Below are 14,622 nucleotides of genomic sequence, written 5' to 3'. Positions count from 1 at the left end.
AGTGCGGTCAGGTTACGCTCTGCGTCACTATATAGTGCGGTCAGGTTACGCTCTGCATCACTATATAACGCGGTCAGGTTACGCTCTGCATCACTATATAGCGCGGTCAGGTTACGCTCTGCGTCACTATATAGCGTGGTCAGGTTACGCTCTGCGTCACTATATAGTGCGGTCAGGTTACGCTCTGCGTCACTATATAGTGCGGTCAGGTTACGCTCTGCATCACTATATAACGCGGTCAGGTTACGCTCTGCATCACTATATAGCGCGGTCAGGTTACGCTCTGCGTCACTATATAGTGCGGTCAGGTTACGCTCTGCGTCACTATATAGTGCGGTCAGGTTACGCTCTGCATCACTATATAGTGCGGTCAGATTACAAATCAAATCAGCTTTATTGGCATGACGAAAGAACATTTCAGTATTGCCAAAGCGTGAATAATAAGGGGTGGGGGACAATAATTACACGAATACTAGGGGTAGGGTATAATGATTGCAGGGTATATGGGTAACAGTATCACACAGGGGTGTGGGGGTTAGTGGACGTCTCTCAGCTTGTGGCAGGTGCTGATATATTGTGCAGCCAGTTCTGCTGTGGTTTCATCTTCTCCCAGGAGGATCGCTATATTTTGGTTCTCTTCTGTATTATTAAAGTTCTGGATAACAGCAGTGAGTTTCTCTAGGTGGGCACTCCTCACTTCAGAGTATTGTGTGCAACGCAACAGGAAGTGAGTTTCATCTTCTACCTCTCCTAGCTCACATCTTTGGCACAGTCTCATCTCCTGGGGCTTCCAGTTCTGTCTGTGCCTGCCTGTTTCTATTTCTAGGCTGTGGGCACTTATTCTGTACTGGCTCAGGGTCTGTCTCTGTTTTGGGTCTTTTACCTTCAGTAGGTAGGGTGCCAGTGTATTCTCTCTGTAGGCTGTGGTAGGTCTCCAGCTTCTTTGAGTGTTGGATATCATTTTCCCATCTTGTAACATACTGCTTCTTCATTTCGTTGGCGATTGAGTTGATTTCTTTTTTCGGCAGGTTGTTAATCTGTGTGGGGTTTTGTCCTTTGGAGTGAGAGGACAAGTTGTTTGATGGCACAGGGTTTAGTGAGGAGGTCCTGGCTTCGCATTGCTCTGTAGCAGTAAGACTGTGGGTGGCTGGTGTTTAGGTGAGCCCAGAATGTCAGTGCTCTCTTCTGTACCGTGAGCAGTAGAGGAAAGCGGCCCAGCTCAGCCCGGCATGCATTGTTTGATGTACTCCTGTGTACTTGGAGAAGGTGTTTGCAGAATTCCAGATGCAGTATTTCTGTTGGGCTGGTATCCCATTTTGTGGAGTCTGGGTATGTTACAGGGCCCCACACCTCGCTGCCGTACAGAAGGATGGGTGTGATGATGCTGTTGAATATTTTCTCCCAGATTCTTATTGGTGGTACATCTGTTTCCTTATTGCATAAAATGCTCTGCGGGCCTTCTCCTTCAGTGTATTTATGGCCAGGTTGAATTTCCCTGATGAGCTGATTGTTAGACCAAGGTATGTGTAGCTCGTTGTCTGTTCCAGTGCATTGTCGTCGAGTGTATATTGCGATATGGTTGGATGTGTTCTAGATTTTTTCTGGAATACCATTATTTTGTTTTTTTTTCTAGGTTCACAGAGAGTGCCCAGGTCTGGCTGTATTTTTCTAGTATTGCCAGTTTCTGTTGGAGGCCTTGTTCTGTTGGAGACAGCAAGAGCAAGTCGTCTGCGTATAGTAGAGACTTACACTCTGCGTCTCTGTATAGTGCGGTCAGGTTACACTCTGCGTCACTATATAGTGTGGTGAGGTTATACCCGCGTCACTATATAGTGTGGTGAGGTTATACCCCGCGTCACTATATAGTGTGGTGAGGTTATACCCCGCGTCACTATATAGTGTGGTGAGGTTATACCCCGCGTCACTATATAGTGTGGTGAGGTTATACCCCGCGTCACTATAGAGTGTGGTGAGGTTATACCCCGCGTCACTATATAGTGTGGTGAGGTTACGCTGCTGGAGGGTCTGTATTAACACAGGACACAGAGCGCGCGCGCTCTGCCAGTTGCACGTGCTCACGCACTCCTCTCTGTATTCTATGCAGCGCGCGCACTCTGCCAGCTGCACGTGCTCCTGCTGTGTTTACTCCTCTCTGTGCCACAGGCAGTGCGCGCACTCTGCTGCCCACACTTCTATCTTCCTGCCTCGGCACTTCCGCTTCCGGTACGCCGCTATCAACTTCCTGAACCCAGAGCGGGGGGTCCTACGTTTAGCTGTCCCTCACACCTGCCTGAGCACAAACAAACACCAAACGGGATTCTCCTTGTATCCGCGCGCTGGCTGCGTCACCGACGCCCCCCCTCCCACCGGCAGGCCGCCTCTGTCCCGCTCCCCGGTGCGTGTCCGGGTTGTAGTCAAGCCGTGTTGGGGGACAGGCCTAGGTGCGGGGGTCCTCAGGTAGGAGACGTGCTGGGTTCGGGGCTGGTGATGTTTACATATTACCCGAGGTAAACGGTCCGTGCTCGGTGTGCGACGTCACCGGACACGGGGCCTCTCCTCCCTACTCTCCCGCCGGGGTTCCTGTTACTGGAGTGTGTGGGTGCTAAAGGGGGTGACACCTCCCCCCACTTTTCTTGTCTGTCACCTCCTGGGGCCGTGCGTGGGGTGGTGCTGTGGAGCAGGAGGATGGTGTGTGGCCTGTCCCCATGGTATGAGGCTACCAGCACTGCTCAGTGTTACTGACTTACTCCTGTGTTAGTGACACTGACTGTCTGGGGAGACAGGGGAGGGTGTCCTGGGTAATGGAGTGACAGGGGAGGGTGTCCTGGGTAATGGAGTGACCGGGGAGGATGTCCTGGGTAATGGAGTGACAGGAGAGGGTGTCCCAGAGGATGAGGGAGACAGGAGAGGGTGTCCCAGGGGATGAGGGCGACAGGAGAGGGTGTCCCAGGGGATGAGGGTGAGGGTGATATGGTAGAAAACCTAGAAGCTGAGATGGTGAGGGGGTGACACGGGCTGGGGTATCATGGGGGGGTGGGGGGGAGCCATTAAATTGGTGATGACTGTGCCAAGTGTGGGCAGTGACTTTGATGGCACAGTAGCAATGTGAGTTGGGGCAGGCAGATTATGAGATGTTGCTATATAGTGATTCATTATCATTATTTTTGTTTGTACTGCACCTGGGAATGATAACATTATACAATGTGTGATGGAGGACAATAACATTGTATGACAAGAGTAAATATATCTTAAGACAAATGAAGGCCGTAGGAAAGAGGCTCCGGTCCCAAGGAGTTTATAATCTAGATTTACCATCCGTATGGTATAGCTGTATGTGAGGGTGTCTGAGGGTTGCGTTGCTCTCTCATCTTGCCTAGTTCATCTGAATTAATGGGTTGTGTGTCAAAGATTAGGTGCAGAGACATCATTGAGGTCGATTTGGGTAGTTTTAGACCTACCTTGTATATTAATAATTGAATTCTGACTTTAAACCTTTTCAAATACAGAGGTCTATGTAACGTGTACACCCCATTACCCCTGTCACATTCCTATCCTGTATGTTTACATTCCTTTTTTGTTTCTAAGCAGTATTCATACATTTTGTGTATTCAGCTAAAAAATAACTGTGTAGTTGTGGTACTGATCTATTAATGGGACAAGCAGCCAGCTATGACCTTATGAGGCTATTGATGATACAGGGAACATTTTCAACAACTGAAACTCGCTTCAGAGATTTGTCACGTGAGTTTAAAAGTATTGGGGCAATAAGTTACTTTCAAGTGTGCTTGACATGTTCATTCGGTTTTGTTTTAGATCGTTATTTCCTTGAAATCATTCTGACTTGTCAGACCACTTTTCCGTTTCAAAATGTAAGTTATTAACTAGACTACATTGTTCTCTTACACAGATTTGGTGTTATTTAGGTATCTGTCCTCTGCTTATGTAGAAACTAAATGTACAAAGATCCATGGCCCTTAGCAACAGCATCAGGGCAGTTTTACTTATCAGTGGGTTTGATGCGTTTGTCTCTGCTTGTTAGGATGGAAAGATCCTGGGACTTGACTTACACTAGACCACGCATCAAGAATATCACCATGCTGCTGTTAACAGAGGGTTTTAAGCAGCAGTCCGTCAGCTTCCCATCTTATTTTTATTTACTTAACAATATCTTTACTAGTTTTATAATCGGATGCTTTGTTCGGGGTGAGATAAGCGTTTGAAATGTTAAGTGTCCGCGAGTAAAAAAAAAACGCTCTTCAGAGCGCATTGCTCTCTAAATGTTACAATGGTAACCCCCAGAAGCTAGAGATTAATCAAGTTTAACAGTACCATGATTTTTCTTTTAATGAGCAGGACCTGTTTATGGGGCAAGATAATAACATTAAGAGCTAAACTTATTGGCTTCTCTGGGGATTGCTGCTTCAACTCTAAACGTGTCAATTAACACCAGTTAGTCAGCTTAGTGTACGCTTCTCTGCATCCAATAAACACATGATATCCAACAGCAAGGAAGAAGGATAGCTATAGAATCAGAACTTGATACTTGCTGTTAAAATGGTTTGGTAGTTAATCCCTTCTTATAGCTACAAACACACTTACTGACTCAAGTGCAGTCAAATAGTTGCAAAGTACTTTGATTTATTGGTTAATAGCAGAAAATGATTTGTGTTGGATGCACTGACAAAGTATATAAATAGAGGATGCTACAGTGTTAGCCTGTAGAATAGACAAAGAAAAGTAAGGTAGAGATAGATAACTTTTAAATAGCTAACTCCTGGTTAAAGAGTGCAAGCTCTCAGGACCATAAAGGTCCTTTCTTCAGGCAAATGTTTTTTCAAATTAAACTGAAATAACATGTCATATTTATACAAGAATTACATCCTAGAGTAGGGCTGGTTCTGGAAAGATTTATTTTGATCTGCTATGTTTTATGGGGGGTTGATTGTAGATACTGAGCTATTCTGTGCAGGACTTCCAGCTGGGGATTACTTTTCTTTATCTATATAAATGAAGACTGACACTGTGTGTAAGCAAAGCAGGGTGGGTAGCTGTGTTGGTGCTTTCTTCTATGTAGTAGCAAAGGAGGGAGAGGTGGTATGATGGCTTTTATTGGACCAACAAGTAGTTGATATGTTACAAGTTTTCGAACCTCCCGGGGTCCTTCATTGGGTGTTTCACACTGTGTGTGATATTTTTTTTTTTACAGCAGAATGTCCTTTTGCTGAGCTCTATACATTGATACAGTTAGGCCTGTATTTGTTAAGCAGTCTCCTGGCAAGAGACACCTCTCGGCCCTGGAAGGCTCCTTACTGCCCATTGACTTTAATGGGCGGGAAGGTATCTTTTGTCAGAAGACTGCTTAGTAAATATAGGCATACATGTCATGGTGATCTTAGTGGCTTGTTTGCCTGGAACTCCAAGGCATTAGGTTTAATATTTATGATTATTGACCTTTTATGGTAGAACGTAATACAGTACTGTATGCAACATGTACCGCTTCCCCTTTTTTGGTTTCAATTTAAACTCTGGTTGTGTTGAAACATTCTCTTCTACCCCCTCCGCCCCCCGCCCCCCCGCCCCCCCTCCCCATAATACCATTCACAAGCCTGTCGGTGACTTTGTGCATAGATTATTATTTTTATTGGTGTGATTTAGCATGTCAGTGTTGATTGTGTCTATCTAAAGCTCAAGTAGTTGAGCTGATGGAAAGGTAGCCACATTAAAATTAATTAAATTACTTGTTCTCCCTGGGCTTACTATATCTTTTTTTAGTCATGTACTGTTGGATCATTTATTGTGGCAACTAGGTGTTGAAGTATTGATCTCTAAGTAATACTGGGAAGGGCTTGATACATCTGTTAGAGTAAATGTTGTACATGAAAACCCTGCAATCCATTTATATAACAGTTCGGTTTAATGCAAGACTTAACAGTTTTTCTATGTTTCAGAACTTTGTCTGCTTTGGTTAGACTTCCTCATCCAGCAGATGAACATTAAAAGGTAGGTGTATTTGTAATACGAACGTGCATTTCAGTGTTCTGACAATAACCAGACATTAAAAAAAAAGTTATGGTAGATACAAAAAGTGACAAACCCTCCATGGTACAGTGTATAGTGTTCTGACAAGTAACATAGGAGGAGAAGGGCTTTAATGTAAAACCTGTCATGCTAAGAATTCCCTAGTAACATGAACCTACTTACTAGGCTTTTCTACATGACCCCTTCTTTAACCAGATGACCCCTTACTCCTAAGGCCTCGGTCCCGCTGCGCTCGGTGGCGCAGGCGGCCACACGCGAGTTCCCCACCAGCAGGGGAATCCTGCGGAACCGGTCCCGGTCCCCCCTGGCTGCACAGCTTACTACACGCTGTGGCGCGTCAGCCGCTATGGGATACAAGAGAATGGTGTTCCCTAGCGTTGACGCGTCACGTGGTGTGGCTGTGAGCCAATGGGGAGGGGAGGCTTCGGGAGGAGGAGAGGCTTCGGGGAGCGGGGAGGAGTGTGGAATGAAAGCAGCGTGAGTGCCTGTGTGTGTGTGTGTGTGTGTGTGTGTGTGTGCCTGAATGCGTGAGTGCCTGCCTCTGTCTGTGTGTGTGCCTGAGTGCCTGCCTCTGTCTGTGTATGAGTGCCTGCGTGTGTGTGTTGCTTTACTTACCCGAGCCGTGGAGGGAGGGGGGGGGAGAGTAGCGGGTCCCTCCGCTCAAGCCACGCCCCCCCTCCCGCTCAAACCTCCCACTCCCGCCCAGCTCCGGCTCCTGCTCCCTGCAGACCGCATATCGCGGTCTGTGTATGTCAGCGCCCCGCCTGTCTGCAGTGCGGGCGCGCTGACTCTGGGAGCGGGGCCTTAGCCTTACTCATACCAGCAGAGCAGCAACTATCACAGGGCATACAGTATATAATGCTGGTCAATACTTACTGCCACTAATGGCCTAGTGACAGGTAACTGGTACACGCAGATCACTGTCTGAATACAGCATACATATACTGTTGAGTACTGTACACCCCTTTTCAAGTACACTGATCCCGCAACTCCTGGCTGTTGGTTCTATTGATCATCTGATGTTGGTTGAAAATAGTAATAATCTTACATGGACTATCAGACTGGTTTTTATTTTTTTGCATTATGAATTTGGTAAAGCCCATCTTGAATCACAGTGGAAATGTCAAAAAGGTTGATCCTTAACATCTTCAGTGCCGATAGGGCTCGCAATGAAAATAACCAAATCTAACCTTTGTAACATGTCCGTTATTGTAAGTGTTGGAATACAAACTGCTGTTTGAATAGGATATGCATTCCAAACCGGGCTATTTTATCTTTTGTTGCTGTCTTGCTTTGGTGCACCTCCAAAAGTAAAGTCCAGCATTATGAAGTCTTATTGAACACCAGGTGACACAGTGCCTGTGCCAATCACACCTTTACATCCACAGGGTCTTCCTCAGGATGTAGCCACATTGTTATGGTAAAATGAAAATTCAGCATCACACTATGCCCTTCTCTCTTGTATTTTCTCATGTTATGTCCATACCATGAACACGCACCTGCATCCATTACCCTGACATTCAAGCTTTTGCTTTTAGGATTCACGCATTTGTTTGACTCTTACCCACTTTGTGTGAGAAGGTCATCATTTTTTATATTGGAGTACTACTTTTGTGGAGCACATTTACCTCCCACCCCCCATTCTGCACATCACTTATTCACTTGAATTATTTGGGATCTGTTGGCGCACTTGTATGTTGTACATTGCTATGGCAAGCAGTTTTCTGCAGCACTTTCTGTATCTCAAAAAGAAAGCAAGGGAGGATGTTAGTGTTGGCCTGTAGAGTAGACGAAGAAAAGTAGGGTGGAAGTGATACCTTCTTAATAGTTTACTGGTGGTTAAAAGGAGTGCAAGCTTTCAGGACCACAACCTAAATATGAACGAAAGCCAAGCATCAAAAAGGGTCTTGGGTTCTACAGCGGATGGGAAAATGGGCAGACACGGCAGGCCAAGTGGATCTGAACTGCCGTCAAATGCTATATATCTGTTTGCTTTCACCTGGCTACTGCCCATGTAATGTCACCGTGCTTGACAATAGCTTGCACATGCCTCTTGGACTGTAAACTCTTTGGGGCTAGAGCCTTCTCGGCCTTATGTTACCATTTACTGGATACTCGGGCCCCATTGTTTTCCCTGTACTGTAATTTAGTAATATGCTGCATGCACTGTTGACACTATAGAAAAATAACTATTCATAAACCTCACCTGTGTTGGTTAGCTGTCAAGAACAGGGTGAAGTTGGATGGGATACTTGATTGAGAAGTGTCCTGGATTTAGAATCTCTATTGATAAGAACATCTTTATAATTTTAAAAGCCAAATATTTGATTTAGGAACGCTTGTGTGTAAGGAAGCCAGTGCCATTAAGTTGATTTTTGATGACTAAGGGGATAATTCACTAAGGTCCGCTGCGGGATTAAAGCACCCGATGCGGCTTCAACTGCTATTGACTTGAGTGGCAGTTAATTCAAGTGCATTAAACCATGGGTGCGCAAACTTTCTGTGCTGCGCCCCCCTGCTCGCTCTTCCCCATTGTCGCACCCCCCCCCTTATCTTTAATCAGGTGTCAAATGACACCGCTGGGTCATGTTACGTCACGTGACCCCACGGCATCGCCCGAAGCCGACTGAATTCAGGTAAGTGAGTTACAGAGTCCTAGCGCTGAGGAGCGCGGGGCCTCTGTAACCACCGCGCCCCCCTGCATTAACCCATTTGTGAATCATCCCCTAAAAGCTAATTTCCAATAATTCAGCAATCAGTGTTGTTGTGGAGTCTTAACCTTGGTTTTCCTAGCTCTGAGCGCCTTGATATTTTTTTAAATGTCTCAATTTGTGGCTGAAGTTGCAGATTAAGTGGCTATTAATAGTCACATAAACAGTTTTGCTGTTTGTCCTGTTGGTAGGACAGAGTATGTGTTGAAAAATATTTGTATGGGCAAATTACCAATATGGAAATCTAGCATTCCTGCTGATTCAATGCCATAATACTAAAAGGTGTGTATTGTATTAAAGCAGTTTCACGGTGTGTTTGACTTGACTAGCAGTACCATCAGTCTGAAAGCCGCACACTCTTATCCTTATGCAATTTATTGCTGTAGAATTTTTTCCAATTTATTATACCAGGTGAAATTCTAAACAAACATGTACTACTGTTGTAATAACCTAATCATAGGATAAGTGCTTTCAAAGTGTAGTTTGCTTATCATACTCGGAAATTACTTCTATTATCTGTATTAGAAACATAAACCTCTGAATATCAACTTCTGAGACTTGTATGCAGTACACACCTTTTGTGCTAACTGGTGGCAATTCTGTTAAGTTTTGACGCCTCAGTTTTTATAATAAGCAGTGAAGCTGCTCTAGCATTGTACTGCCTAAGGGGCACTGAATCTGCTTGCCGGCTCTGCTCCTAAAGGGACATGAAACTAAGGATAGAGGCATGTTTAATAAGCGAAATGAAAAAAATTGTGTGTATTTTTTTAAAACGTTTAATATTTCCATTGTTAATGCTTGCAAGGGTTTTTATAATCTTTCTCTGACATCTTTTGGCAATAAGACTGTCCGTCCTCAGAGCCCCAAGTAAATTATATTCTTGGTCCTCCGTGTGCAAAGTAATTAATTATGGTGCCATCATTGGTCAAACAGAAGTTATAGAGAGAGAAAAGAAACCTAGTGTAGAAGCACTCTATTTCACATCTAAATGTATAGTGAATGTTTTAAAAAACTTTATTTGTACCAATAAATAAAAAAATGGGGTTTAAAATAAGATATATGTCAAACAGTACAGTACGTGACTGTCATTAGTAACGTAACTCTGGTAAGTTAGGTTGATAGAACATATGGGGAACCCTTATGGATATTCGGGATCCTTTGCTATTATACAGCTGCCTATTAATATAGGACTAGGGCCGTCATCGGGCCACTGATCAGAAAACTGTTCTGTCCCCTTTTGATTAGTTATTAGACCACCACGGAGGATAATACAATTATTCCTCCGCATTTAGCCCTCAGTGATATTCAGTACCCGGTGGGCTGTCATTGCCTGACTACTTACTAGTGAGAGATACCTGGTTACTTTGAAGCACAACAATATCACTTTGTAGGCTAGTGGTGATTTGGGGAAGAAAACTCTCAAAGGGGTTTTCTCTAGCTTAACCTTTAGCTTAACCCTATCAGTTAACACACAGCCAGGGAAACTGCCAGCTGTCTTTTCACCAATCACGCATATAGCGGATGAATACAGCATTTTATAGCTAATGATTACATATTTTTGATCCACTCAAAAGGGGACAGAACAGTTTTCTGAGCAGTGGCCCGATGACGGCCCTAGTCCTATATTAATAGGCAGCTGTATAATAGCAAAGGATCCCGAATATCCATAAGGGTTCCCCATATGTTCTATCAACCTAACTTACCAGAGTTACGTTACTAATGACAGTCACGTACTGTTTGACATATATCTTATTTTAAACCCCATTTTTTTATTTATTGGTACAAATAAAGTGTGAAATGTGAAATAGAGTGCTTCTACACTAGGTTTCTTTTCTCTCTCTATGCACTTTTGTTCCTACCTAGTTAGCACCTCACATTGGTTCAAATCATTAAGCTGTGCGGGTGTTTTCTGTGTATCAAACAGAAGTTATCAATGTGCTTGAATCCAGTGTTGCTGGGGAAAAGCGATGCAAAGAAGTAAGACTGTTGCCTTTTTTTTTTTTTTGTAACTATTTTTCCTTTATTGGTGTCATACATCACGGGGGTACATATTATCGACACTGGCTCACAGGCCAACTTGTAAATACGGCGCAGTGCATGTACAAGGCATAAAGGAGGTAAATGACACACAATAAACCCTTTTTCCTTCTTTCAATAATGAAAAAGAGAGGGGGAGACGAAGGAAAGGTGGATAGTTGGGAACGACTTTGGAAAGAGAGGGGGGGGGGGTTAGGGTTCGTCGGCCGTGGGGGGGGGGGGGGGGCGAGGGGTAGCTGGGGGGTTTATGTGGGGGTTGGTAGTCCTATCCAGGGTTCCCAGGTGGAATAAAATTGTGGGGTTTTTTGCTTTAACATTGCCGTCAATTTTTCCATGTTCATAATTCCGTCTATTCTTGTAATCACAGTTCTTCTGGAGGGGGCTTTAATTTTCTTCCATGCCGCCGCGATACAGCATCTCGCAGCTGTCAGTATTGCTGCCGCGAGTCTGGCCGCCGGGGCAGGAAGGTCGTCAATTGGTTTTCCCAGCACGTAGGTCAGCGGGTCCAGGGGTATTTCTATATCCAGGGTCTCGGTCAGGAGGCCCTGGATCCGGGACCAGAATCTTTGGATCTCCGGACATGTCCACCAAATATGGGGCATGTCCCCCCTTTGACCACAACCTCTCCAGCATTCGTCTGAAGTGCCTGGGTAGATTTGGCTCAGTCTACTCGGGGTCAGGTACCAGTGGAATAATATTTTATAGATGTTTTCTTTCGTGACGGAACAAATTGAGGTTTTGGTGGCTGCCTCCCAAATATCCTCCCAATCCTCAAGGTCTAAGTTGGTGTTTAGGTCTGCATTCCATTTCTGCATGTATTGGTGGTTAGGGGGGGGCTGAGATGCTTCGAGCGTTTTATAAATTTCTGATATGAGGCCCTTTTGGTATTTGCCTTTGAGGCAGAGTGTCTCGAATCTAGAGCGCGGCGGGAACTTGAGAGTAGGGGATTGGGTTCTTAGGAAATGTCGGATCTGGAGGTATTGGAAAATGGGCAAGTTGGGGGACGTGAATGTGGTTCTTAATTCTGGGAGGGACATGGCCTCATCTTTTTCCAGCAAATCCGCAACCACTCTGATGTTTAAGCCTTGAAATTGGCTGAATTGGAATCGGGCGCATCCGGGTGGGAAGTCCGGGTTCCCGAATATGGGGGTCAGTTGAGAGGGGGTTGAAGCTAGGCCATATTTCCCTTTGGTTTTTAACCATGTCGACCTCGTGCATCTCATTGCCCCGAGACCAAGTCTCAACGATTTCCTGTTTTTGAGAGCTGGGGACCACAGTAGGGTCGGGAGGGGGTTCGGGAAAGCGTGGTGTGTCTCGATCTCCAGCCAGCAATTGGTGTCGGGGGAGCTGTTCCATACTACCGCCTGCCTCAGTTGGGCCGAAAGGTAGTATCGGAGTATGTCCGGGGCCCCCAGACCACCTCTCGACCTCGAGGCTAATAGGACCGATCGTGGGACCCTGGCTCTACGTTGTTGCCATATAAATTTTAATATATGGGCCTGGATATTCCTTAGTTCTGCTAGTGGAACAGGGACGGGGAGGGTCTGAAAAAAGTAGAGCAGGCGGGGTAGGATGTTCATTTTGGTGGATACTATCCTTCCGAACCAGGAGATCTGGTGGGATAGCCAGGACTCAAGATCTTTTAAGATCTGGCGGAAGAGGGGGGGGTAGTTAATTTGGTACAGCGAGTTATATGAACTTGCTATTTTGATTCCGAGGTACTTGATGTGGGAGGTGTTCCATTTATATTTACATTTCTGTTGTAGGGCTGACCATACGGGGTTCGGGAGGGAGATGCTAAGCGCCTCTGACTTGTCAGTATTGACTTTATAGTCTGATAGTTGGCCAAATTCGTCAAGGAGTTTTTCTAAGTTAGGGAGGGAGGTGAGGGGGTCTGACAGAGTGAGGATTATGTCGTCGGCGAACAGGGATATTTTGTATTCCCTGTCTCCGATTGGGATACCTTTAATAGTGGGTTCAGTTCGAATTCGGGCGGCCAGGGGCTCTATGGATAGGGCAAATAGTAAAGGGGAGAGGGGGCAGCCTTGTCTGGTGCCGTTTTGAATTTTTATTGGGTTGGAGCGGCCTCCTGGGAGTTTTAGTAGGGCTGTTGGATTAGTATAGAGGGCCCGGACGCCGGTAAGAAATGGTCCGGAGAAGCCGAATTGGCGCATCGTTTGGTCTAGATAGGACCATCTGATGCGGTCAAAGGCCTTCTCCGCGTCGAGACTTAGTATCAGGGCCCGGGATTGTTTGAGGTGCACGTGGTCTATAATATCAATAATTTTGCGGGTGTTGTCAGAGGCCTGTCTTCCTGACACAAATCCCACCTGGTCTATATGAATTAGCCTTGGGAGAATAGGATTCAGCCTGTTTGCTAGGATTTTGCTGAAAAGTTTGAGGTCAGAGTTTAGGAGGGATATTGGGCGGTAGCTGGCGCATTGAAGGGGGTCTCTACCCTCTTTATGAATAATAGCCAGATTGGCTGCTGACATAGTGTCTGGGATCTGTTGGTCTTGCATAAAGGAGTTGTACATTTCTAGGAGGTGGGGGGACAGGGGGCCTACAAATTTTTTATAGTACCCGTTGGAAAATCCGTCGGGTCCGGGGGTTTTAGCTAATTTAAGTGAGGATATCGCTTTTTTTAGTTCCTCTAGGGTTATTTTCTTGTTTAAGAACTCAAGTTCTTCTTGAGTGAGAGATGGGAGGTTGCATTTGGATAGATAGTCGGATGTATTTTTGGCGATATCTTTTGGCATGCTAGTTGGGTGGAGATTGTAAAGATCTGTGTAGAACTCTGCGAACTCATTCGCGATGTCCTTCTCGTTATAGGAGACTAGGCCGCTTTTAGTTCTGATCTTTGTGATCTGGGACTTTGTCTTCAAGCCTCTTAATTTGGAGGCCAGAAGTTTGTCCGCTTTGTTGCCCCTATCGTAGAACCGCTGTTTGGTCCATTTCAGGGCTCTCTCCACCTCGTCAAGTTGCAACACTTTTAGGTCGGATCTCGCTTTCTCAAGTGTTCTGAACACCTTTTTTGATAGGGATTGTTTGTGTGAGTGCTCTAGCGCTAGGATTTTATCTGTGAGTTCCTTCTGGGCTCTCTGTTTAAGTTTCCTCTTATAGGAGGCTATTGATATAAGTTCCCCTCTGATGGTGGCTTTGTGGGCCTCCCACAGAGTTGCTGCTGAGGGCACTGAACCTTTGTTTATTTGGAAGAAGGTGAACAGTTTTTGTTTCACTGTTTTGACTACTAGTGGATCGTTGAGAAGCGAGTCGTCGAGTTTCCAATTGTATGTTAAGGACTTGACGAAAGGTAGAGAGAGGGTGAGTACGATAGGGGCATGGTCGGACCACGTTATTGGGCCTATATCGGAGTGGGAGGATGCCTGGAGTACATTATTGGTGCCCAGAAAATAGTCGATCCTCGAGTAAGACTGATGGGGGGTTGAATAGAAAGAGTAGTCCCGCTGACCCACGTGCTGGGCCCGCCAGATATCTGTCAGGGAGTACTCCCTGAGGATATCTTGGAATTTTTGGGCTTTTGTCTGTAGTTGGATGGAGTATGGGGTAGTAGTTTGGCCTGATCTGTCGTGGGCTGGGTTAAGTACCATATTTACGTCTCCGACTAGGAGGAGGGAAGAGAGCGTCGGTTGGTCTAGGGTGCTAAGGAGGTTTTGTAGAAAATGGGTTTGGTTGGCGTTTGGGGAGTAAATATTTAGGATGGCTAAGGGGGAGCCTGAGAGCGTACCTTGGAGGAGGATGTACCGTCCCTCGGGGTCTTTGGTTACCTTCGTCAGAGCAAATGGTATGTTGTTTTTAATCAGGACGGCCACTC

General features: G+C 45.5%; 1 protein-coding gene across 5 annotated transcripts in view; it reads left to right on the top strand.

Moving 5' to 3' along the window:
- The first annotated feature begins 2,225 nt into the window (after positions 1 to 2,225).
- The window catches only part of UPF2 (UPF2 regulator of nonsense mediated mRNA decay), a 118,866-nt gene continuing 106,469 nt past the window's right edge, over positions 2,226 to 14,622 (top strand). For 2 of the 5 annotated variants that reach the window (XM_075599482.1, XM_075599483.1), the window contains exons 1-2: positions 2,226 to 2,457; positions 5,949 to 6,000. The gene's annotated coding sequence lies outside the window, so the exon portion shown is untranslated. Of the gene's footprint in view, positions 2,458 to 3,813; positions 3,870 to 5,948; positions 6,001 to 14,622 lie in introns of all 5 variants that reach the window. The other 3 variants (XM_075599480.1, XM_075599481.1, XM_075599479.1) reach the window with 3 other exon arrangements.

Source organism: Ascaphus truei, chromosome 5 (assembly GCF_040206685.1).
Source record: "Ascaphus truei isolate aAscTru1 chromosome 5, aAscTru1.hap1, whole genome shotgun sequence".
NCBI lineage: Eukaryota > Metazoa > Chordata > Amphibia > Anura > Ascaphidae > Ascaphus > Ascaphus truei.
Note: the sequence above shows the minus strand (reverse complement) of the source record. Positions and strands in the feature narration are given on the sequence as shown.